General features: G+C 38.7%; 2 protein-coding genes across 6 annotated transcripts in view; one reads left to right on the forward strand and one right to left on the reverse strand.

Moving 5' to 3' along the window:
* Positions 1-27,782, reverse strand: part of LOC134664968 (rho guanine nucleotide exchange factor 15) — a 118,756-nt gene that overhangs the window by 68,674 nt on the left and 22,300 nt on the right. For 4 of the 5 annotated variants that reach the window (XM_063521704.1, XM_063521702.1, XM_063521703.1 and 1 more), the window contains exon 2: positions 21,787-21,822. The gene's annotated coding sequence lies outside the window, so the exon portion shown is untranslated. Of the gene's footprint in view, positions 1-4,818; positions 5,012-21,786; positions 21,823-27,782 lie in introns of those variants that run through there. The other variant, XM_063521701.1, reaches the window with a different exon arrangement.
* LOC134665001 (superoxide dismutase [Cu-Zn]-like) overlaps positions 1-27,782 on the forward strand; it is a 276,790-nt gene that overhangs the window by 64,599 nt on the left and 184,409 nt on the right. The window lies entirely within an intron of this gene.

Here is a 27,782-nt window from a genome sequence, read left to right on the forward strand (position 1 = left end):
CTGATCATTATATTTAGAATTATTATTTTTACAGAGCCATTTGTACTTATTATTTAGTGATCGGTAACAACGTTTTAATTTAATGGCAGCGTAGTAGAATTAAAGTACTGAAAGGAAATAAACATTTTAAGGTGACGGTCAATTAAGGTAAGGTATTGTTCATATAAAGGTAAGGTATAGGTAGGTAGGTAGGTAGGTAGGTAGGTAGGTAGGTAGGTAGGTAGGTAGGTAAGGTAGGTAGGTAGGTAGGTAGGTAGGTAGGTAAGGTAGGTAGGTAGGTAGGTAGGTAGGTAGGTAGGTAAGGTAGGTAGGTAGGTAGGTAGGTAGGTAGGTAGGTAGGTAAGGTAGGTAGGTAGGTAGGTAGGTAGATAGGTAGGTAGGTAGGTAGGTAGGTAAGGTAGGTAGGTAGGTAGGTAGAACCTTAATCAATCGGGGTGAGAGATTAGCATTTTACTCTTAAATACGACAACCTGATAAGAAAACGCAAACATAATCGAAGAGTTTGTATACTACATTGTAAAACACCGGTTGAGTAGATTTTTTTTTTATATGACAAATGGTATTCGGTTTTTGAGTATCAAGGCATACCTAAATAAAGAACACTATTCAATAAATTTCAGCAAATCGCTTGAATACATCCCGAAAAACAATACATTAAAGAAAAATAATAATAAAATCATAAGTCAAAAACTGTCACTAGTAGGATGTTGATACTCAGCAAAAATATCCTTCATTATAAGAGGTACTCACAAAAAAAATAAGATAATTTTTTTTTATCGAGTTTAGGGAAAACTCAGTTAAAGGTCAGATGGAGGAGCGGATGATGTAATTGAATTGATTGGCAGAGCTAGACAAAGATAAGTCTGCAACGATTTTGATTTGGTCTAACTTTTAACTTTTTTCATATTATGAGAAAGCCACATAGTGCTTTCGGTGGGGGGTGTTTAGTATTCATCCTTAATACCTACTGCTATACTGATTTACTTGAGGTAGCGAGGCTACTGGCCGGCGACACACAAGCAATGGTCTAAAAAGTAATAACTAACGGTGTCAGTGTCACCAAAACATCGCGACAGAAAGGATATCTGAATTCGCAAAATATACCATAAAACAGTGCCTTGAAATAACGAGGAAGCCAGCAGCGAGCAATCCACCCGCCGAGGCCTCTGCCAGCTGCAGACCACAAAATCCCGGTAAGCCCTTCTACAATCTGGTAAAGCAGTATAGTGTAGCGAAGGAACTAACTTAAAAAACTACAGTCCACTGGCTTTACGCCACACGTACATACCGTAATGTAACAAATTATTTTCAATATTATGTTTTGTTTCTTCCAAATATCTATTAAATAATTAACTGATTGTTGTTGAAAACCTGTTCAAGGACGCCGAATTAATATCTACTATTCCACGTCCTTGAACAGGTTTAAAACATCAATCACTTTCTTTTTCTACCAGATATGGTTCAGTCAAATTAATTTCTTCTACCTTTCTTAGCTAAACTCTAGTTCTACCTAAATTAGCCAGACTCTAAAACCAGTACAGGCAGCAGCAGAAATAAATAAGCAGAATAACATGTTCAAAATGATCGACACAGACCTTATTATCTTGACATTTCCGTGTCATCATTTTGATTACTAGGCCCCGTAGCTATTTCTGCTGCTGACTGTACAATCCAGTAAATTTTAGTGAAACTTTTATATTTTTATTCAGTCTAGCGTATGCTTTATGTTTATTTATTACTATCGACCCGCCCCGGCCTCGCGCGGGTTAACAAATCGCTTAATAATCCTATAAACTTTTGTATAGGATTTTGCTTTGTTCGTCATTCCCGCAGCTCGACTTTCGGCCTCGCCCAAAATTACTGGGGGTGGAGCATGCTTGGACATTCGAGATAAAGCTCCGGGCCTGACGACCCTCCGCGGGGTCGGCCTTCAGCCTCCTTCGGGCTCGCCTAACCTACTTGGAAATTTGAATTTGGCCTGTGTCAGCCGCCATTTTGGATTTTTCCTTTTTTTTTCACATAGTAATCTTGGGCCTCCAAGCTCGCCGCATGCCAAATCTCAGCGCACTCGGACCAACATGAAAAAAATTAAAAAAAAAAGTCACCCTGTGTGAATTTTTTTAAATGCAGTTTGTTTTGTCTTGGGGCCCTCTATGACATTTGGTCGAGCACCCCCCACCCATCTCGCACCGTTTAAAAGTTGCCATACAAAATTAAAATGACCATTATTTCCGCCATCTTGGACTTTTTCAAAAAAAATTTTTTCATAGGAATTTAGGGGCCTCTATCTTCCGCCATGCCAAATTTCAGCGCGCTCGGACCAACTTGAAAAAAAATAAAAAAAGTCGGCCATTTTGAAAAAAATTAAATGTATTTTGTTTTGTCTTGGGGCCCTCTATGACATTTGGTCGAGCACCCCCCACCCATCTCGCACCGTAATATGAATACTTTTTGAGATATTGGGGAAATTAAAGATCTCTACTTTTCCCCCCTTTTTTTGCTTATAACTTTTGATATTGTGTGTGTGCTACTACACGCTTCGAATACATTTTTCTAGGCATTATGACGAATCTAATGAGGTATCACACGTATTTTTAGGAGTATTATCTCTATTTTTCACCGTGTTCAGTTTCTCGAACAAGACTAATACAACCAAGCACAAGATGAACTGCCTGTAGGCACTTGGAACTCTCAATTATATTTAATTCATGTCGACCGTGGTCAAATATTAAAATTAGTGATATGTATTTAGTTATTAAATAATTGTATTGCGATATGCCTATTATGGTAATTTTTTCAATTATTTCAATTTGACATTTTATATTTATATACATTTATGATTATGATGATGAATTTGCACGCTTGACGGGCCTGGCACGTTGCATGCGATCCAAAGCCGGGCGCCTTCGGCATCCTCATACTAAAAGCGTAACACTATACATACATATATTGTAACATCCCCATACTGTGTCAATCCAAATAAATAATTTCTGATTTTCAAAGGAGTCAAAGACCACGAAGGAATATAATCATCAGTAAAGGTGAAATACTGTAAATATATCATACTTACATACTCACAATTATATTATCTAGGAATATAATATTATTTACCTACATTGAAATTGGTTGCTGACCTAGTGAAAATACTGAAATATTTTAACTGTTGATGTAGTAAAGCTAGGCGCTTTCAACCACCTCGTAAAGTATTAGATGCTTCTGTTATCAGAAAGTGTGTTTTTATAGCACTTAGTGACTTTTTCTTACGTTTCATATGCTTTGTTTCCCATTGTTTGTAAATGTTAAAATCACGTGACCGCGCGGAACACACTGACACAGGTCCGTCCTCTACAAGCGCTGCCGCGCGACTGAAGAGGGCGTAAGTGCGTTCGCGAGTGATTGCGCTTGCGGATTTAGTAGATATTGAAACATAGAAATTATTTTAATGATGTTACCGAGACAAAGTGATCCAAAACGTCTAGATTATCTTATTACCTATACATTTGTGTAAAAAACAAGTCAAAAAAGTTTGTATTGTAGATATCGTTTGGATTTATTGTTAAAAAAAGGCGTAACTTTGGAATTTTTTTCTATCGAGCAAAGTTTATCTAATCATGTTTTTGAGATCCAAAACGTATCTGCCAGATTCATAAGTATAAGATATATTTTTTTCACAATTTTAAAACATTGTTTCTTATATTTCTAATGGATTCAAAAAACTGGTTCGCTTAGCTCCTACGGAAAAAGCACGCCTTAATCGACCGCTGTTAGATAAATAATACAGCACATTTGGTGCTCGACTGTAAAATCGGTAATGATATCAGAAATGTACGCTATCAAGCACGTTTCTATATATGAAAACGTACCTAAGCAATGTTTGTTGACGTAGGGGCCTTCACACACGGATCTTAAATGAAGTAAAAGAATCTGAATGTTTATGAGCTCTGATTTTTGTGCTTGGTCACCAAAGTTTTGGGCCGTAAAAATACTTTGGAGGCATTTATGATGGATAGAAGCACCACTTGCAATAACAATTTAATAAATAAAATTTTTGCGTGCTACCTATTAATTAACTACAGTTAATGTATTTGTCATGCGGGGAACAAATCTAAAGTCCCAGTGACAATGTCAATGTATTTACCTACAAATCCATTAACGAGTCATCCTATGAAGCATAGTAGGTGTTCTGTTTGTTATGATAACAACATACCGACGAAAACAATGCAGAATGCACACTTATAAATAATAATAGGTAGTAACTAGTAATTTTGCTATATCAATAACAACAATTATAGTAAACAGTAAATTCTACAGGTTCTAAATCTAAAGCATCTGAGTTTGTAAAAAAGACGAAAAATAGGCAGTTATATGAAGATAAAAGAGTCAGTTGAAAATACTTAACTACCTACGTTATTAACGCACTCAAAAATATCGAGATGTAAAAAAAAATAAACAGGCAGGTATCTAATAATTTAGAAATATCCAATCCTGAAGAAATTTTTATTTATTTTAAATGTGCTTTAATTTTTCCTTCGTTTCTAGAGTAGATACTTTTGCAGACTGTAGGTATCGTCAGAATAAATATCATTATTCTCTATATCCGGTTGAGTACCTAATCAATTTTGATGCACAAAAAGCACCGATCAATTATACGCGCTGCCACCACACACAGAGCTAAACAGAAATGTACTTCAATTATATGTATACAATCAATAACCGCATTTACTCGACATAATACATACACTTAATCGACTTTCTCCAGCATTTATAACATTTTAATAGCTATTTTTGATTCATTTGCTCATATCACAGTTAAAATACCTGTAAGTTTGGGAAATCCGAAATCACTGCACTACACTTCACTTTCACACATTGTACACTCACTGATGATTAATAGTGTTATTATTAGGTTATTATAAGCGTTGTCTCTGCGGGTGGTGAAACTGGTGAAACATAACGTAAATATAAACTGCAGCTGCGTGAAGCGTGCGCGCTCCGTCGCTGTTACATCGGATCTGCCGTTGCGTCTGACGTCTGACGTTTCGTTTCCACTGTGGAAGGTCTGACCCAGTGGGCGGGAGGAATGCGAAGGGCTACCTGCTTAATCTGTTATTGAAAGAAAGTTAATCCCATTATTTATGGTTCATTCAACCAATGGAAGGTTAGACAGGCTACGATAGTTTGTTAAGAATCTGATGGAACAATTGTCTGAAGATGAACTTGTTAATGTTTCGTAGTAAGTAAATCTTTAGCGATTGCGACTTGCAACAGTTCATAGACAGAACTTTTCTTATGGATTTTTTATTAATTTTGGGCCATTTTGTTGCAATGGCATTACTGGCATACTTTCTTCATTCTAGGTCTAAAATTGCTACGATTGTAAAAAGGTTGTTACTATACTGGCACATGAGATTTCAGATAATTTGACAATAAACGTCAGTCAGCTATAAACCGGCTTTTAATTACTACATAGAATTTAAATCGGGTGACCTTACTCCTAGAATTTACTGCTATTGTAAAACGCATGGATGTATAGTTTAGGACTCTCCGAGAAGAAGGTAAAAAAAACTAAAACTCAATCTGCAAAACAGTACAGAAATCCCTATTTTACAATCTCAAAAAGTTAAAAACCCCTAATTAGTCCTTAGAATTGGAATAGCCCCACTGTGGGAGTTACCAGACAGGATACGGCTCGTTAGGTCTTACGAATAAGACCACTTATTTTAGAAACAACACGTGTAAGTAGTTATTTTATTTAAACCACAATAACTACATGATAGTTAGACCAAGACAAGTCTGCAACAATTTTGATGGCACACGCAGCGTGTTATTTTAAACGTCAAATTTCTATGAAATTATGACACTTGCACTGCTATCAGAATCGTTGCAGACTTGTCTTGGTCTGACTATATATATAAACAAATGTAAACGTGTAGTTTGCGCACTTTAAAAATGATAGCACTGGACGTCCAAGTATGCGAAGATTATCTAGTTTTGCAGTCCTAACATGTACGACGAATTAGGCAAAAAGGTTACATTGAGGATGGTTTGGTTTTAATTTTGTAGAAACTGAAAATACATACAATTCCTAGCATTAGTATACAGCATTAGTATAAGGCAGCAAGTAAAAGGAAATCGACTTGAATTGCTATGCTCCAGCTCTCAGGTAATCATGCGAAGGTTACTCTACACCACACGGAATGATCGATGCCTCGTTACTACACTTCGTCCGACGCCCACCGCCGACCTCAACATTTCTCAAGAGGTCCACTGGTTTCTAGGGCGAACCTACGCGGACTAACAATTGTGGCTTCTTTAGAGTTCTTAAATACGTTTCCCATTAAACTAAGGATTACTTATACGACTTCAAAACGTTTTATCAAATGTTTTCACAGTTTTATAAAACGTATATGAGGTGTAGTTCATATTTCATAATTGTTTTCTATCGTATTTTCTCGGATACTTTGATGAAAAGACACTGATACTGACTGAAATAGTAAGACATGTTTCGCTTCCGTGAAAATACGATGGATAATCATTATGCACTAGATCTGTACCGCAGTAGAGGTGTAATAACAACCACAATTAAACGCGGTGCCGCGCGGCGTCAGGCGCGGGTATGTGGGTCACAATAACTTATTAACGCGCCTGCATACTTCATTGTTAACACTCGTTATTAGTTATTACTTTTATAACAATGAAATACAACTCAAAAGAAAATATGGCGTAGTTAATTAGGTCGAAAATATTGTTTAACGGAAAAATATAAGGAGTCAATTAACGCTAACCATCCGAGTGCAAAGTATCCGACAACGTCAAGGATAGGATGAAGTGGTAGGGAAATACACGGAAAGCTGACTCCATCAGTCATCACCATGTGGGATATATAGCTTGGAAGAGGCTGAAGAGAGATAGAGAGTTAACGACTGTATATTGAGATTTATCTCTATTTGGAAAGTATTCGAAGGCGGTAGATACTATTGGTGCGTTGTTTCATATTATTGATTCTGAGCGTACCAATGCGCTGAACATACGGGTGATAGTAAACTATAATTATGTTATCTCCCAAGGCCTTTGTTGACTGACCCGCAATCGTAACACTGTTAACCATTCATCAAACAAGCATGCAATCAGCTGTGCTGGTATTTTCATCACTTATACAACACTCGCCTCACTCAGTCCAGTATAGTATTATATGACTTCAAAATCCGTAAAAACATTTGAAATCGGAAATCAAAATCGAGCCATCTTTTTGTTAAGTACAAAACACTTTTTTTGTGTTATATAATTATTTATTTTTCTTCTTAGGCTAGGTCATTTATAACATGAATATAAAAGTAAAATACAAAAACACATAAAAAACAACAAAAAATAAGTATAAACACATTATAAAAAACCTAACCTAGGGTGCCGCCAGCAGCGGGGCAGGGCGCAAGCTGCCGGTGGTCAGGGCCGCAGAGAGAGGAATTTTGTGTTATTATTGTTACAGTAGAATTCGCTTAATACGATTATGTTTAATAAGATTTCCTGCATAGACGCTTTTGTTCATTGGTCCATACAATTTGTTTTCACACATTGTTTTTGTTTGCGCGGGTAATAAATTTTCCCGCTGCGCTTTTGGCGCAGTCCTCAAATTTTTCTTAAGTAGGTGTTTTTTGTACTTGTTTCTAATCATAATCACGAGCACTCTAATACGAGAAAAAAATGTCTCATAATGTCCATACATTATCTGTTGCTTACATTCCATTACCATACTTACAAAGTGCAATGTATGAAATATTAAGCGGAATGGAATAAAAATTGGACACTTCTCCTATTAGGACCAAAAGTGCTCGTGATTATAAGATGCGTAAAAATAATATAAAAACATCCAATTATATAAAAAGTGTGTAAAAAATTATATAAAACCGCTCACTTATATTCGTCTAGTGATGGGAGTAACAACTGAACAAAAACCATTATCGATAGGTATTCACAATAAGCATTCTTTGACGGTGAAGTAATATTTGAACAAGCCTGGTTGGTACGTAAAAAGTATTATTATAACGTGGTTCGTGATCATCTTTAGTGTAATACAATTGGTAATTTGTTTTTTTTTTGGGGATCAGTCATCAGACTCAAATAGTATATTTATGTCTCAAAGAGGAAGATAATGGGAAGTATCAAGGTATAAACACAGCATTAGGTATTCATAACAGGTATTATAATTATAGCCCACCGGAGGCACCGGATTAGCAAGCTGAAGTGGCAATGGGCAGGCCACATTGCGCGCAGAGAAGATGGCCGATGGGGTCGAAAAGTGCTCGAGTGGAGACCACGGACTAGCAAGCGCAGCGTAGGACGTCCACCCACAAGATGGACGGACGACCTTGTTAAGGCCGCCGGAAGACGCTGGATGCGGGTCGCTTGCAACCGGTACGAATGGAGGTCCAAGGGGGAGGCCTATGTTCAGCAGTGGACGTCTTATGGCTGAGATGATGATGATGATGATTATAATTATGAAAACTTAAGAGCGGAATAGATATTAATTAGGACGTTTTCTGTTCTTTTCTAAAACAATAAAAAAAAGCAATCTAAATAAAGATGTTTTTACCCAAATCAAAATGTCATAAGTGTCATAACGTAACATACGGTGGTATTCCACCTGTTCAATTTCTTGGTCCAATGTGTATTTGCGTCACACATTTTACTTAATGAGAGAGTGAGACAGGTAGAATACCATTCTTACCTACTTTGATGAAAAGACACTCAATAGCCCATCAATCATCATTATGCAATTTAGCAGAAAGTCCACTATAGACTATCAATCTTAGTTCACATGCAAATGCCTGATATCTTGAAAGCTGTCTTCTTCACGTAACTCAAGTGAGTGAGAGAGACAGGTGTCAATGTGATTGGCACAGTCATTGATTCAATTAAAAGATAGAATAGAATTGACCATTAAGTAGTTTTCTCTAATATAAATATCGTGTCAATATTTCTATTGATATTAATTTGGCTTGAAATAACCTAATGTTGTAGGGGAGAGCGGGATTAAACATGCCGATTTTCATAAAATACAAGTTTGATCTATGAAAACAGTGTGAATAAGGTATGTGGGTTGCGCTATATTAAATAATGATTATTTGCGTTTCTGAGTAGCGATATTATTTTGTGCATCGTTAAACAGTTTTTTTACCAGAATTTTTTTTATGAGATAGGTCGGAACGGAACAACTAACACCGCTATGGGGCGGGTTGTTCCGTTGCTAAAATTTATAACTTATCCGTCAAATATTTAAATCTCAGTTCACACACGCTAAAAGAGTATTTTGCAGTTCGTCGAAATATATGATAATTTGTTATGTACTATCAACAGATACATAGTAAAAAAAACCCAAAGCAAAAATGTGATTATCCGTGGGGTTCGTTGTGCCCTCGTTTTTGATTTATTTTCCATAACTACTATTCTACTATAATGTAAGCAACGAAAACGGCTCCTGCAACCGCATAGTGGTCTGACTTTTTGCGACAAACATCATACGAATCGCTCCATGGTTTACTTGCGTTCCTATTCCCATCGGATCAACTTACCTCCGGCACGTTGAACCCCGCTCTCCCCTATGCAGAGTGCAAATTGTCAGTTAAAATCAATGTATAGTCCATTACCTTTTGCCAGTTTAGTTTTGTAGCAATTTTAAAATCCTAGTTGAGAAAAATACGTTTGGAAAACTTATTTAAAGGTGAAGATTTTTGGAGCGAGATTTATGAACGAAAGTAAGGGTAAGTGATTCTAACGGCCCGATTCTAACTTTAAGATACGTCAACTAATAGATCTAGAAACGATATGGATTAGATATGTCAGTGTCAAATATGACGTTTCTTCAAATAAATACGTCACTTTTGACACTGACACATCTAATCCATATCGTTTACAGATCTATTAATTGACGTATCTTAAAGTTCGAATCCGGCAGTAAAGGATTTACGACAATACACAGTATTTATGTTTTGTTTGAGAAAGCCAAAATTTAATCAGGAGATCGTGGCACAGTAGTAAGGTAAATGTGGAGAAGAATTCTCGTACTTGAATACGTACTTTGTTCAAAGCTCAGACACAGTCAGAAACAAAAGAGGTTCACTCCTTCTGCTCTGTGAGTGGAGTATGTGTACAAACGCAAGAGTTAGAAGAGCGAAGAAAGTGCTTGTAGACGGTCATTTCCACATTGACCTTACTACAAATAAACTTTTTACAATTCAATTCAATAATCATTTATTTCAAATATCAAAGATTCATAATACATAATACATTGCTGATTAGTCTTTGATATAATAGCCAATCACACCATGTAATTCTACCCCGTAAATATTACATTACTATTATATTAGGAAGCCGGACGCTAGGGCCCAGCTAAGGTTTCCTTCCGCGGCCGTAATCGATTATACGGATTCCATATCCGATGTCGAATCGATTCGATATCGATTGCGAGATGTAAACGAGATGGGAAAGTGGTACTTCGATGAAGTAAGAGTTAAATAATATGTGTGTACCTACGTGTAATTGCAGACGAGTTTCTTGTTTAAGATCGGATGTTGTGATATGGGGGAGTGTATGTTCAGATAAAAAATGTATGATATGGGCGGGCGAGGAGTGTATTTTTTTGGAAAAAGTAATTATATTTGCTTATCACTGAGTCATTCTAATAAGCTCGTAAAAATATTTTAAAATAGTCGAGCCAGGCAACCTACACTGTCTTTGAAGTGACAAATTATGAAGTGCCATAGATACGGTCACATTTTCATACAAATTCATCAATTATGACTTTTAGATTCATAACAACTATCAACTATGCGTGGACCCGGGTATGTCCTTAAACTACGTCCAGGACCCGGGTATGTCCTTAAACCACGTCCAAGACCACCGGTGGACGGGCAGCAGCGTCCCTCAAATTCGGTGCACTCGACTGCGATCGCCAACCCGCCTGCCAAGCGTGGAGATTATGGCATTCACCCCCCAAAAAAGGGGGAGGCCTATGTTCAGCAGTGGACGTCTTATGGCTGAGACGATGATGATGATGATGCGTAAAACGGGGGACAGATGAGAAGAAAGAATCAGGGTGGTTACCACTGGTAAAAACTTGGTAGTGGGAATTTACCCGTAAAAAGTGGCGAGCCTTACATTAGTCCACCGGCAGCAAAGCAGTTAAGTCCATTTAATTGCAGCCGCTGTAAAAGGCTATACGATATTACAGGGAAAGCGGCTGAAGGGTTAACGTACGCTGCACCTGTTTTCCTGTCTGATTGCATTGCTGCACTTTATCTGGGCGGAGCTTAAATATAGCCAATAAGGTCATGCAGGGATAGTTAAGTAGTTTGTCACGCGACAATTTTTAACACTGCTTTCTATAACTATACAGTGCTGTATGAGAAACGCCACCAAGATAGAGCGGCTTCGAGAGATTAAAGAGAATACAAATTTTGAATTTGGAACTAGTTTTTCTTAGGTACTTATTTCATAGAAATTATTTAACGGCCAAAAGCATCGTCAAGAAAACTTGGTGAGTCAGCAAGAGCAGCCTTTCGTAATTATTTAGAAGATTGCAAAAACTATCCACGAATCGTATACTTTTTCGCTTCTCTTTAAAAACAGTGACGTCATGACGAATCGTGCCGACTAGTGGTATTCGCAATACTACCATGTGTCTCAGCAATGTGCGCTCTGCGGTGAAGGATATTTGTCATGGATCTGGAGGTCACGGTAAGCTGGTTTCATCGACAATTCGATTAGGCCTTGCTTTTGATCAAGGTGAACACGGCCAGACCTGTGTCAGGCGGTAACCTGGTAGGTACCTACCAGGATAAACTTTAGATATCGACGTCTATTACGAACTTTAAAATATTAAGCTAAATTGATAGTCGGAACAAGTTAACTTGCTTGCTAAACAAAGTAGGAAAATACCGAAAATGGCCTACATTTCTATGAAAATGTGCACACTTTGTTTTGTCAAAGTCGGTGCAGATGCAGAACTAGCTTAGTCGGACTGTGGTTATTTGGCATTAGATGCTGCATGCGTTTCGCGTGCAGTTCGTTAAGTCAACCAAATATCATGTCAAGAAGACATCAGCGCAGTAGCGTTTTCTTTTAAAACGTACATGTTTTTCTTAACTAAATTTGTAATTTGCTTAAGGTCAGCCTTCATTTGTACTCTTTCAACATGTGTTCAACATAATCTATACTACGTGATTCAGCATATTTGGGTACCTATGCGTGTAATTTTGATAGCCGCCATTCAAAATCTGATACAGACTACAGATGGCTATAACTACGAGTAGATATGTCATCCTGTGGTTTCAGTTTACTGTTACTTGGATACTGACTATTACTGACAGGCAACGCACAATCTTAACAGTTTCAACGGTTCACCTACCGTCAGGTAGGACCTTGATATTTTAAACATTTTATTATTTTTAAAATGATGTAAAGTTCCATCAAGAAAGGATTTTTTGAAATTCAACCTCTAAACCGCGGACGAAAGCTAGTAATCGATACTACGATATGTTTTGGTTAGAAGGTGGCGAATTCACTTTAGTACCTATTTAATCTGTGCTTGTACCAGAGTACAATGCGTGGGAATGAAAGTGTTACCTTTAAAGTTGAACGTTCAATCAATCTCGGTGACCTTTGGCAAGTGCATCGTGAAAGTTGTCCGATATAATATACTTATTGGAGTTGCAGTTCTTTGGGTCAAACAGAAAACTCTGTTACGTCTTTCCTGTAGACAAACACAAGAGTTAAGGGCTATAAAGGTTAATTTTCTTATTTAACCCTTATCCAACTGAAAAGGTCCTCCTTTTATTTAGAGAACTATGATAAAATCATTACTTACATGCCCACAAGCTGTTAACTATTGCCCACAGGAGAGAAAACTAGTGTGTTCGCGCGAACTGTACATTTTTCTTTCCTGTGGGCAATAGCTTGTGGGCATGTAAGTAAGTAATGATTTTATGTTTGCACAAAAACAAGTGCGGATTTAGACATGATTGTGAACTAAATCGAGCAGTTGACAAGGAAGGTTATTATACTTATTATGTTTGCAATGTAACATACTTTAACCGTTATTAGCCTAATGATAGGGGGACAAATGTTACTCGCGTCCGCAGGAAGTACCCACCACTACCCTGCACGTGTCCCCTGGGTGGTGCTAAATGAGTAACGCCTTTTTAAAGGCAACAAGGCAATCAGAGGCTATCAGAAACGACCTACACAATGGCGAATACATGCGATATTTCTACACCGAGAAGATGCTCTACCCAGAGCCCTCAGACAAGGGATGTCGGACCCTCAGTACGCATTCTGCAACTAAACATAGAAGGTATAAGTTTAGCCAAAAGTGACTACCTGTCAAAGGTACTAAAGGAGTGTAGAATTGACGTTGTTAACATCCAGGAGACACACACAAAGGATGACGCGGATCTTGAGAGAAGAGCAAAATTACCCGGGTACACCTTAGTTAAAGCCATACACCATCCCAAACATGGCATATCCACCTTTGTCAGGTCAACCATCTCAGATGTGCGGTTTGTCACCGCCGGCGCTGAGGACTGTGTCTACTACATCGTCATATTGGTGGAAAACATCTCTATAACAAATGTTTACAAATCCCCGAATGCTTCATGGCCTACGGTACTACTTCCTGTCCAACCACATCCGTCCGTGTACGTCGGCGACTTTAACAGCCACCACACAAGCTGGCGATATGCAACAATAGACGCGAATGGTGAACGCGTAGTCCAATGGGCTGACATGCACAATTTGCACTTGATCTTTGACGCTAAGGATAAAGGCACTTTCCATTCTGCTAGGTGGAAAAAGGACTACAATCCGGATTTGGTGTTTGTGTCCAGGGATCACCTCGACCGTCCACTCCCCTGTAGCCGCTCAGTATTGTCGAATTTTCCCAACAGCCAGCACAGGCCCGTGTTCGTGGAGATTGGTGCAAAGATACCTCTAAAACGCTTGATGCCCCTACCGAGATGGAATTTCGCTCGGGCGGACTGGAACAAATTTAAGGAACACTTAGACCTGAATCTGTCCTCTGCTAATTTGGATCCGGTAGCCTCCAACTACAGCTTTTTCAGTGAACTCACTTTCAAGGCGGCAAAAAGTAGCATACCGAGGGGTTTTCGGAAAGAATACATTCCAGGCTGGAGCCCTACAAGCGAAGACCTCTACAATGAGTTTCAGACTTCAGGCCTCCCTACCACTGGCGCCAAACTCCTTGCTTCCTTAGACGAGAGTCGTAAAGCTAAATGGGAAGCTGCTGTGGAAGGCATGGATTTTAAGCGGTCCAGCAGAAAGGCCTGGAGAACTCTGAACAGCCTCACTGGAAAGCACGCGCCTAATGGCACAGTATGCCCGAGTGTTCATCCAGATTCCATTGCATCCAGAATGGTTGAGCTCACGCGAGCAAAACGTGATGATGTCTTCACTAAAAAAATTCGGAAAGAACTCACAACGCTCAAGAAGAGCTCACCACTAAACCATGAACTGGCTGGACCCTTCAGCATAGACGAAACCATCAATGCCATCAAGCAACTCAAGAACAATAAAGCTGCTGGCCCTGACAAGATGTTCAATGAGTTTTTAAAGCATATGGGACCTGTCGCAGTTAGCTGGCTTGCAGCTATGTTCTCAAACGTCCTGGAAAATAATATCCTGCCAAAGGAGTTTAAACTAGCAAAAGTGGTCGCAATGCTCAAACCAGGTAAACCTGATCACCTTACCGAAAGCTACCGACCTATTGCTCTTCTTAGCTGTACGTTCAAGCTGCTGGAACGCCTTATCTTAACACGGATAGAACCTTTCGTGGAGCCTGTAATTCCACCTGACCAAGCTGGTTTTCGAAAAGGCAGAAGCTGCGTCGACCAGGTCTTGTCACTCACTAACCACATAGAAGCCGGTTTCCAAAAACGCCTAAAGTGTAGTGCAGTCTTTATCGACCTCACAGCTGCCTACGACACCGTGTGGAGGCAGGGTTTAATCTACAAGATGCTAACAGTAATTCCTAGCAGACAAGTGGTCAACCTAATTTCCAATATGCTGTCTGAAAGAGTTTTCGAGGTTTTCCTGGGTAGCAAAAAGAGCCGAAAACGCAAGCTTAACAACGGCCTCCCACAAGGCTCAGTCTTGGCACCAATACTCTTCAATCTGTATATCTCTGACCTTCCACGTACAGACTCTGCCAGGTTTATATATGCCGACGACATCGCACTCGTTACCCAGAGCAAAGACTTCGAGTCGGGAGCCCAAACATTGACATCGGACTTAAGAGCCCTGGCCGCGTATTTTAGCGCATGGAGACTCATGCCAAGCACGTCTAAGACCGAGGTGTCCTGTTTCCATCTCAGTAACCAGCTGGCCGGCTATCAGCCAACAGTTTATATGAATGGCAAAGCTCTTAAATACAACCCCTGCCCCAAGTACTTAGGCGTCACCTTGGATAGGTCATTGACATTTAAACACCACCTATCAAAACTCTCTCAGAAGGTCGCCACGAGGAACAATCTTCTCCACAAACTATGCGGCACGAGCTGGGGAGCTTCAGCTGATTGTCTACGCACCTCCGCAATCGCGCTTGTGTACTCGGCAGCAGAATACTGCGCACCAGTGTGGCTTGAAAGTGCACATACCCATACAGTGGATGTTAAGCTCAACGAGACCATGCGTTGCATCTCTGGCACTATCCGACCCACACCCGTCCACTGGCTGCCGACATTGAGTCACATTGCCCCTCCTCACCTACGGCGACTCCAGGCGCTGAAGAGGGAGGCGGAGAAGATCACTAATAATCCCGCAATGCCTGTCCACGAGGAATTCTGCCGCCCACCCCCTAGGCGACTGAAGTCCCGGAACCCACCCTGTGCCGCAGCTGAGAACCTAAGCAGCTTTAACGTTTCGGATAGGTGGAAAGCGGAATGGTCTGCTTCGGCAACCCTGAATAGCCTTATATCTGATCCGACTAAAAAACCTAAAGGATTTGACCTTCCTCGAAAAATCTGGTGCCGCCTGAACAGGCTGAGAACTGGACATGGCCGCTGCAATTCAGCCACACACAAATGGGGATGGACGGCATCCCCACTTTGCGAATGCGGAGAGGAAGAGCAGACCACCGAACATATCTTTCAACGCTGCCCACTCCACTCATACCCTGGGCCTGCTGAGGATCTGAACACCGTAACGCCTGACTTGGTTGCTTGGCTTGGCAACCTCAAGGCTACACTTTGATTGCCCTTAATGCACAAAATTGCCATACGATTAAATTAAAAAAAAAGCCTAATGATGCAGATAGGCTTCGAGTATGTGGTTCATGTGGTTGCAAGTTGCAACGCAACTGTGATCAATCTTAGAGATAGAAAAACAGTGCGGTCGTCGCAATATTACTCGGAAATGTAGGTTATACTGATCTTGCGGCATTTTTCTTTGTACATACACTCAAGAGCAGAGAAAACGGGGCATTTTGTTTGGAAACTCTATACCAACTAACCCTTTTTCATTGAAATCGTTGATATTTCTTGAGTGTGTCTAATGACTGCGCATAATGACTATACCGCGGTCATAAATATGTAAACACCATAAACGTTACAATGACATGAGGTGCAAAGTTGCAAACATATATAGTTACATATTTATGACTAGGACTGTACTCGTGCGTAAATCTACGCTCTAATGGAGTATCGAATATTGATCTGAACAAAAGAGAAATTCCATTATACTAATACTTTCCCCAGATATCTTTGAACAAATATCGTTAAATTAATTGAAGATAGCAGATCTTTCATTCAAACGTGTTATATAAGGTGGCTATCTTCTTTCCTTTCCTATTCTTACAATTTTTAGGGTTCCGTACCCAAAAGGTAAAACGGGACCCTATTACTAAGACTTCGCTGTCCGTCCGTCCGTCCGTCTGTCTGTCACCAGGCTGTATCTCACGAACCGTGATAGCTAGACAGTTGAAATTTTCACAGATGATGTATTTCTGTTGCCGCTATAACAACAAATACTAAAAACAGAATAAAATAAAGATTTAAATGGGGCTCCCATACAACAAACGTGATTTTTGAGCAAAGTTAAGCAACGTCGGGCGTGGTCAGTACTTGGATCGGTGACCGTTTTTTTTTACATTTTTTTCCGTTTATTTTTTTCGTCATGGAACGGAACCCTTCGTGCGCGAGTCCGACTCGCACTTGTCCGGTTTTTATAAACGCTTAGACCACTGAACTGATTTAGATAAAATTTGATATGGATACCTACTGTTTGAAGCCCGGGAAAGGATATAGAAGTTTTAATTAATCATCATCATTTCACGCACACGAAGTCGCGGGCAAAAGCCAGTTTTCTACATTTTTTGACCCGTTTCCCATTTCTTTGCTTGAATCGTCGACCTTCACCAATTTTTGCCAACACTTTTCATCAGTGGCGTTAGGTACTAATACTGACAGACGCACTAGCCTAAATCATTGAAAGTTTAAGCCTGTATACTTAATGGAGATTATGGATAAAAGATAATATATATAAAGCTCCACAAAGGTATTCATGATCCATAAGGGTTGAAAGACAAACTGCCGGATTCGAACTTTAAGATAAGTACGTCAATTAATATATCTGAAAACGATATGGATTAGATGTGTCAGTGTCAAAAGTGACGTATTTGTTTGAAAAAACGTCACATTTGACACTGACACATCTAATCCATATCGTTTCCAGATCTATTAAGTGACGTATCTTAAAGTTAGAAACGGGCCGAAAATCTCGGAGAACGTTGATGTCAAATAAGAAAACCGCATCTGCATGGGGTCTAAATAGCACTGTGTAAATGGAGAGAGCTATAATACGTATAAATCATCAGTTACTTTACACTGACGAGATCTTTAAATTTATGATGATGCTCACTCAGATTACGTAAAACTCACGAGGAAAGCGCAGGTCGTATAACAGTCATATAGCGACGAAAAAACGCAAATTGCATTAAGTTTCCCCCAAAACTCTGTAATTGGTCAGGCAAGCAGGTTTAATTAGTATCTACGTGACGACACCTGATTACCGCTGGTGGCATTTCGCGGCGGTCGGCCCGCACCTTAAAGGCTAGGCCACACGTCTTTGGCTCTCTGCATGGCACAGTCACGGACTTTAATTGTTGGGCTTACTTTACATTGGGTATTTCATACAGTTAGTAGTGACAACCAAATTAGCTTGAACTCTAAATGGCTCAACAATTTAAGTCCGGGACTGTACATCGCTTGCGTTGTGTAGGTATCTAGGTATCGAAACCAATGCGAAAGGCAGGTACTAATACTAACAACATAAGCCCAATCGTCCTCAAATCGACGACCACCCCAAAATGGTGGGGGCGACTAGACACAGACTTCACAGCCACAAGGCCGCTCATAGCCGCACTGGGTAACGAAAGAGAACCCCTCTCCCATTCCCATGCGACAGTGTAGACCAGCGGGCGGTAACCTTTTAGCAGCCAAGGGCCACGTAGTAGTTAACGGAGGTGACGCGGGCCGTACTTTGTTAATATTTATGACTTTATGAGACATTGTCGTTTGTCACTATTACATACATAATTTTTAAGAAAAAAAAACCGACTTCCATGGGGGCTGATGAAAGATTATTGTAGATGGTACACTATGTAGAAAAGGAGGTAAAACCACCCACTTTTTTACTAGCATTTCGCTTCTGTATAATGGCTCCTCTACAGGATGGGCCAACGCCGGCCACTCCAAGGGACGCAGCCATGCACTATCACTTGCTCCCTCTAACGCATAAATGCGTCCCTTGGAGTGGCCGGCGTTGGCCCACCGTGAAGAGGAGCCATGAGGGTCGTAGTTCTAGCCTAACCTAACCCCCTCCTCAGTTCGAACCTAATCAAACCCACTTTTCAAGTAGCATTTCGTTTCTGTAAGGCTCGCAGTTCTAACCTAACCTAATCCTTGTTCGGTTCTGTGAGGATCGCAGTTCAAACCTAACCTAACCCACTTAATGGCGCATGCCGTGCGGTGTACGGGGGTTTAAGCGGGAGGGGCTAGTAAGATTGGCATCATCGTACTTTATACCTACATTAATTTTATGGTAGGTAATCATAGTTGTTTATTTAGTTAAGGTATCATAGTGGTTTTCTGGGTCAAGGTCCGGGTCCGAGTCCGGGTCAGAGTCCGGGTCCGTGTCCGGGTCCGAGACCGGGTCCGAGTCCGGATCCGAGTCCGGGTCCGAGTCCGGTTCCGAGTCCGGGTCCGAATCCGGATCCGAGTCCAGGTCCGGGTCCGAACCGGATCCGGGTCCGAACCGGATCCGGGTATGAGTCCGAGTCCAGGTCCCAGTCCAAGTCAAAATCGAAATTCGTAATCACCAAACGTGTACCATGCGTCATTGAAGAGTTCTGTTCTGGTCATCATCAGCAGTTCCACTTCATCAAATGCGACAGTTTTGAATGTAAATGCTTGATTTTATGATGACAATACAAAAAAATCTATACGTATGCCTTTAATATTTGAGGAGTTCCCTCGATTCCTTATGGATCCCATCATCAGAACTCGAGCTTGACAAAAATGTGGCTTAAAAACTTAACTTGCTTAACGAACATAACGAAAAGGAAAAATCGCCAAACGTGAACTATGCGTCGTTGAAGAGTTCTGTTCTGATCATCATCAGCAGTTCCACTTCATCAAATGCAACAGTTTTAATGAAAATGCTTGATTTTCTGATGTAAATACAAAAATCTCTATACGCATGCCTTTAAGATTTGAGGAGTTCCCTTGATTCCTCATGGATCCCATCATCAGAACTCGAGCTTGACAAAAATGTGGCTTAAAAACTTAACTTGCTTAACAAACATAACGACGAGGACAAATCGCCAACCGTGAACTATGCGTCGTTGAAGAGTTCTGTTCTGATCATCATCAGCAGTTCCACTTCATCAAATGCAACAGTTTTTAATGAAAATGCTTGATTTTCTGATGTAAATACAAAAATCTCTATACGCATGCCTTTAAGATTTGAGGAGTTCCCTTGATTCCTCATGGATCCCATCATCAGAACTCGAGCTTGACAAAAATGTGGCTTAAAAATTTAACTTGCTTAACAAACATAACGAAGAGGACAAATCGCCAACCGTGAACTATGCGTCATTGAAGAGTTCCGTTCTGATCATCATCAGCAGTTCCACTTCATCAAATGTCACTTTTTTGGATGTATATGCTTGATTCGTTGATAAAAAACTAAAAATCACTATGTGTATGCCTTTAAGATTTGAGGAGTTCCCTCGATTCCTCATGGATCCCATCATCAGAACTGGATTTTGACAAAAACGGGACCAATCTGTATGCATATACATTCAATCAAAAAAAGAATTTTCAAAATCGGTCCAGTAATGACGGAGTTATGGAGTAACAAACATAAAAAAAAATAAAAAAAAAAATAAAAAAAATAAAAAAAATAAAAAAAAACATACAACCGAATTGAGAACCTCCTTCTTTGAGATTTGGAAGTCGGTTAAAAATAGCCAAGGCGGCACTCGGGCCGCAAGTGACAGGTTCACGAGCCGCATGCGGCCCGCGGGCCGCAGGTTGCCGACCGCTGGTGTAGACAGTCAGTGTGATAGTCAGGACCATAATTACGCATGCCGTGTGCATCGGTCTTTAGGGGTCATCATGACCGCTTTCGTCAACTCAAATTTGGTGACATAATGTTTATGAAGAATGGAACCGAAAAGGGCGCATTATGGGTGTGGGGTGTGTCTACATTGGGTCGTCGATTACCGCAATTGTCGTAACTGTAAATGTCATTCGAAAACTCTTTACCATATTCGTTTCCTTTAATTTCGTCGGGTACAAAAATGACAAAAATCCCCGGAGTAGGTACGAAATCAACCGAATGAAGTCACTAATAAGCTACCACGTGTTAACAAGACTAAAATTTATATTTAAAATCCCCGACGGAAAGCAAAATCTTGGTAGAAACATCTGCTCCGATCGCAAAAAACTGCATTCAAATTAGTCAATCCGCGATTGTATAACGAGTCATTAAGAATCACCGTCTATTAGTCACTCCATAAATTTTACAATGATTAGAGTTGAAATAATTATGTACTGGTTAAAGCAGATACACTGAGAGAAAAGTACAACAAAAATACACTTAGAATTACAAAAATAAACTTAATCCGGGGACAAGGAGAGTTAACTAATAGGAACAAATTGACTTTTGCAATTTCTATTAGTTCTTGCAATTTCTATTATCTGTTTGTTGAAATTATATTTGGGATTACTGAGCTGTTTGTAGAAATAAATAAACTTTACAGAAATAGTGAAACGTCCATTTTTTCCCCCAGTACAGAACTGTTTTTTAATTCCTGGTGATGATTTTTCTCTCAGTGTAAAGTACAAACAAAACTTCTTTTATTGTAGTAAACTGTCCAAATATATCATCACTAAGTCTTAAAAGACGCTAGTTTTAGCCATAATTTTAGCAATAGCCGTCTGTGAATTCGGCAAAAACTGGCTCAACTGGTTTCAAACGTTTAAGAAACGCCTTCTGAACTGAACAAATATAAGATGGGCTTCATATAGAAAACTGAACATATGTATATGTACCTGTACATATAGAGGTATTTCACATTTAACTTTAGAGTAGCGCTTCTTGTCTCAAAAGGTAGGTAATCGTACTCGTATATTATTTATTATAACTTGTCTGACCAAAAGTACAATAATTGTTGACAGTGACAATCAAATGTTTTTCTTTTTATTTTCAGCTTACCTGAAGTTTGTGTGCATCACATGTTAACTGCAGGTTCTGAAACAACGAAAATTATAATTAAGCGTCAATTAAAAACAGATTCAACCGTCACTTTATTATACGTTTAGTCATCTTTTTATTAACGTAAACAGGTTTCGCAATTATGCCATTTCTGTCTGGGTCTATTTTTAACAGACTTCCTAGAACAGGAGGTCAATATTAACACTTTTATTCACCTCGTAACTCTATTTTTGTATAATGCGTTAAGGTTTAACGTGAGGTAAGATATTTTTCTTCAAATATGTGATCTGATATTTTGAATTTGAATCTTTAAAATTGTTGAAATTCGTCAAGTAAGGAACATGGTAAAACTACAATAGTTTGCGATTTTCTCAATATAAGTAGAGTCACACCAAGAAAAGTCTGCAGCGGATTTGAATGATTTGATAGCCAACGCAGTGTAAGTGTTATTTATACGTCGAATTTCATAGAAGTTATACGTCATAAAATGACACTTGCACTGCGTGGGCTATCAAAATCATTGAAGCCTTTTCACGGTCTGACTCTAATCTTTTTCGTTATCGAAAAACATTCGTGTGGGAATCAGTTTGGTTCATGGGAAGCCAATTGCTATAAACTGTTCTTTACTTTGCAATCATTAGTACCTATCGTTAATGACAAAATTAATCATTCCACAAAGACAAGGAAGATTCTAACGAGGAAGTGAGCCAAATAAGCAAAGAACTAGTTCCCCACGTACGTCTAACGTGTGTAATCGTCGTTTCAATGTTTTGCAGCCGAAGGAAGTGCGCGAACAGCCATTGTTTGACACCGATTGTTATCTGTCACAAATCCAATATGGCGGATCAATGCATAACAACTATCAATCTAGTAATTGTCGGGACATATTTCCGTGGTGTAATATCAAATGAATAGGCAGTTTCGTTTATTTTACTGTTTTTTCGCTTTGCGTAATCTCCTTTTTATAATAATACCTTGTAATTGTAAGTGAGCAGGTAATTTGAATGTGCATGAGAAGATTATTGTTGGTGTTTACTTCCGTTTTCTTTTGCGTTACGTTATACGCGCGTGTGCTACTTATTGCCGCTGGAATGTGAGTGACAATACACGTGTAGTTTACGTTTCGCAAAAATGTTTAGTAAATAACCACAAACAGTTACGTACATTAGTAATATTTCATTCAAAAAGTTAAGGAAGGAAATGTCTTCCATGTAATCACCCTGTCAATTCAACTTTGACGAGGCAGGTATTATATACAGGGTGGGAAGATAAGTCGGGCCCTGGAGGGAAACTACCTTAAATCCTTAAGCTGGCTCATTTTACTTAAGGGAGACATTCCTTTATTTTTAAAAAGAAACAAAACTGCATTCAAATTTTTTTCATTTTTTCTTCAATTTGGCTTGTCTAAAAAAATCTAAATACTAAATATTAGATTTTATGGATATTTTGTACCACAGACGAGTGTAAGACCTAATGTTTCTTGGAGAAATGTTATCATTAACATTAACTGTATCGACGACTAGTAGAATAAAATTGCGAATTTATATTCTTTGGAATTTTTGTCGGTTCGAGTCCCGGGCGAGGCAAGCGAGTTTTACAAAATCTTTGAATGCAGTTTTGTTTCTTTTTAAAAATAAAGGAATGTCTCCTTTAAGTAAAATGAGCCAGCTTAAGGATTTAAGGTAGTTTCCCTCTAGGGTCCGACTTATCTTTCCACCGTGTATATACAGTAAGCTGTCTGTAGCTTAAAAGTGACCCCTCCTGCATAGACATTTCTTTGCGGGGGGGTTACTTAAATTAACTTTGCAGCTTGCTGTAAACAAGAAATACAAAAGGGACAATGTAAGTTTCCTTCTTTCTAGAAGGTTTCTAAAGTGAATGACCGTACTGATAGTTTTTGCTTATTAGTCTTGCAATTTCGTATACAAACTCAATTACATATTATTTGCATAAAGTGCATTTTTTGCTTATCTTACACGATACGCTCATTATTTATTGCTCTCCGCTCTGGCATTGTTTAACATACCGCAGCAGTGTATTCTCAATCATCAAATAAACACTGAAAACATTAAAGTAATAAATAAGCGAAAAAGTAAGCCCAGATTAAATAGCTACGCAAATCCAACCTATCCTTAGTATCCTATTATTGATGCGTTTTAAATACTCGTAATGTATGGCGCTAAGAAAGTTAATAGTGTCTAGTGAGTGACAAAATGCACTATTTTGATATCGAAAGCCCACCTTGTTCTATTATTTTAATAATGTTTCCTCCTAATCCTCCTAAATACTTATGTTAAGGCAAAAAATAATAATTAAATGGGCTACCAATAGGTGATCTGATAGGTATTCATATTTATTATGCACTACACTCTACAGGTTAAATTGCGTGGAACCGTGAGACGTGGGTGAATTAGAACGGTTTCCTGATCCTGAGATACAATTAGGTACCTATATTATAATACTCATTATATATTTATTACATTAAAACAATCATAAGTACATAGGTAAAGGGTTAGGTAATACATATGTGGGTAGGGTATAAAAGTGGTTTCAATCGATGTGTGGAAGGGCGGCACCGTCGTCGAACCCAAGCCACCTGGCGGTCGACTTAAAACGGTGGCGTGTGCCTCGGATACACATGCTGGTGGCGCGTATAACGGCGATACTGATATTATAATATAACGTATCTAAGAAAACACAGTGTCGGCAGTTTCGGCCCGGACTCAGACCGTTCTAGCGTGAGTTTTCTCATGTCTCCATTAAAACTGTAGCAACAACTATTGCAACCGACTGCCATATGAATATATCTCTCAGAGTTGCATCTCAGGCTATTGTTTTATATTAAAGTAATCTCAAACTCTAACGGAGCAAGGTCGAAATCTATTGTAAAAGTAGATGAGATGGCAACTTGTGAGTAACGTTACATATTACCTATCTTACTTACACAATATCGATTCAACTTCACTGACACAGCAATACTTGGTTGCTAAGTGTAAGGATATTAAATACTACGTATGTCTCTATGTTCATGATTTTAATTTGTTTTATTGTTCTTTAAATTAGTATATTATATATTTGCCTGAGATACAGGATTTATTCCTAGTTCAGGCGCACGTGACAATGTACCTACCTACGTAAAATGTAAAAGTTCACGCATAATGTAACATTAGCAATAAGAGCAATAAGGTTTTCTCAATAAATTATTCTTATTCATATCGATTGAATACCCGAAGGGCCTATAGTTTTTATCATTGATATACTCAAATGCTATTCTTAAAACTTCCTATTAAGTTCTAACAAAAGAACATGTGGGAGAACAGCCGCCATACTCGCCAGTTTCATCATAAATATGAAGCTAAAATTAACAAGTTTACTTCTCATTGAGTTCTTTATATTTATGGCTGCTTTTTGCTCAGCATTGTTTTTGCAAATACAGTAATCAAGTGCATTGCTCGTTGAGCTCTATGTTAATTGTTTAGGGTTGATTTTAGATTAGCAGTTTTTGTTTTTGCAAATTCATAGATCTACAGTAAGTTTACTCTTGATAAGGCATATTGTTAAGGCACTGGGGTTGAATTTAGCTTGGCAATTTTTTTTGCAATGAGTTGGTCACGGGCGCATGCGCGGTCAGTGGCTGCGATAACATTGAAATATGGCGCCCGAGGATGCTTGATAAGTTTTACTTAAAAATGTAGTTATTTTTGCAAATAATGATAGTCTCTGTGATGGCAATGTATGGTATGTTGTGTACTACATACCTTTTTTTAAAACATTGAACATTGTCTGTAAGCTTTACTTTCCAAAGCATATTAAATTTAAGTTTCGATATTATCCCTGAAAATATACCTGCTTATGGAAACTCCATCAGTGATCATGAAACTCATGAATTCTTGTTTTTCACCACATTTTCCACCACTGGCTATGAAACTATTTCAGATAGGAGATAGGTATTCATTTTTTGAACAATTTGTTAGAAAAGAAATACAACAGAAATGCTACTGTAGACAGCTGACTTATCATATGCGTAACAAATTGATAACATGAAATTACCAAATTACTATCTACATTAAATAGGCCTTCGGGTATATTGCCTACACATATAGACCAGCGGTGGAACAAAAATGGGTTTTGATAACATTAAAGTTTTTTCTTTTTTGATATGTTATTGTAAGCATGTTAAATAACATTCATGTAAAAAGTTAGAAAATTCTAGGTGGAGCGTTCGGCCATATTTAAATATTTCAATTTTTGCTAAATAACTATGTAAATATAAAATTAAAGTTACAAAAAACTTTAACATATTCAATAACACTTTAATTTATTCACAATATTCGGTTTTTAGAAATCTGGAACAGCTGCTTTCTGGTGAACGTAAAAACACGAATTATTATGTAAATACAGAATTAGAGTAGCTGATATTGCAAAATTACGATATTACCTATCAACTTAGTATACATGTAAAAAGTTAGAAATGTAGACAATGTGCTTGTCTAGATATTGATTTCTGGTTAAGCAGTATAGCCAATATTGAATTAAAGTTTGTAGAGTTAATACTACACGGTCATAATAAAGATCTTACTTCTCACACAAAAGATTAGAAATATAAAATCACGGCGACACTAAATACTGATACGTAAGTATGCATTCCGAGCTTATATTAAGTTACATTTCAAACGCGCGGCGTTTTCGCGCGCCGCGCTGTGCGCCGGGGCAGGAGGCAGCGATCGACGGTCGCGGGCTAGCGGTTAGCGCGGTGACCTTAAAAATACGCAAAGCGTTTATAAAATTATTATCAATGGTAAACAGTTATTTTACACAGTACACTAATGGAAACTTACCTTTCCTTATTTATTTCTATATGTACTAGGGATTGCCCGCGGTTTCGTTTACGTAGAATTCGTTATCGTGTTAAGTATAGAAATAATAGATACATTTGAAAATTATTTTAGGTGCATTGTCATACAGATAACTACCCTTGTTAAAGTATTCTTCAAATTCAATACACAGGTGTCATTTCAATATAATTTTGCGTAATTTGGCGCTTTTAGGTTATAAATGACTAGCGACATATATTTTTTAAGAGCGATCATCTCCGATAATATTTACTTTATCATAAAATCAATTTCAAACTAACGATATTTATCATTTTAAAGTCAATATTACCAACCAACTGATCCAATTTACCTACGGAAACAACTCAAAATTTGCATCAAATTAAATGCCACTTTTCTTATCCGTTTGGAACAATCAAGAGGGCCTTTACGAGCTGATGTGATGAAAATTTTATTTAACCTTCGTCCCTCGAAACCTTCACTACGCTCAAGGTTCAATTTTACGAACCACTCGCTACGCTCGTGCTTCAATTTTAGAATGTTTGAATTTGTGAATGTACTTCCTGCCTCGCACAGCCAAACTGTGGAATGAACTGTCCGATACGACCTTCAAACCTTAAAAGACCCCCATCTTAAACGCGCGTCGGCAACGCGCTTGCAACCCTTCTGGTGTTGCGGGTGTCCATGGGCGGCGGTAATCGCTAACCACCAGGTGATCCGTCTGCTCGTTTGCCTTCTATTTAATAAAAAAAAATGTTTCGCTTGTTTGGGTATCAATATTAGCACGAGCGGTTAATCAACAACTTTTCCCCTTGTAAAACAAATAAGGTAGGTGAAGTGCAGGCATATGAGGCCCGGCGGGTAACAAGGCCCAGCATTCAAAAATAACAGTTGCTCCCTATTATTCCCAATTATTCTGAATTTGTACTTGTTGCTAAGAAGGCCCACTGTCAGTGCAGGTAAAAAGGTCCCAGGCCCGCCTTATTGAACGTATGAGATGAAATATTAGATTAAAATATTTTAAGATAATTTTGAATATTTTTAATCTCTTATTAATAGGGTCGATTTGAAGAAACTTCTATAAATTTATGACTTATAAATAACACTTGCACTGCGTGGGCTGTCAAAATTGCTGCAGACTTTTCTTGGTCTAACTCTAATAAT

The sequence above is a fragment of the Cydia fagiglandana genome, chromosome 6, assembly GCF_963556715.1.
Source record: "Cydia fagiglandana chromosome 6, ilCydFagi1.1, whole genome shotgun sequence".
Lineage (NCBI taxonomy): Eukaryota > Metazoa > Arthropoda > Insecta > Lepidoptera > Tortricidae > Cydia > Cydia fagiglandana.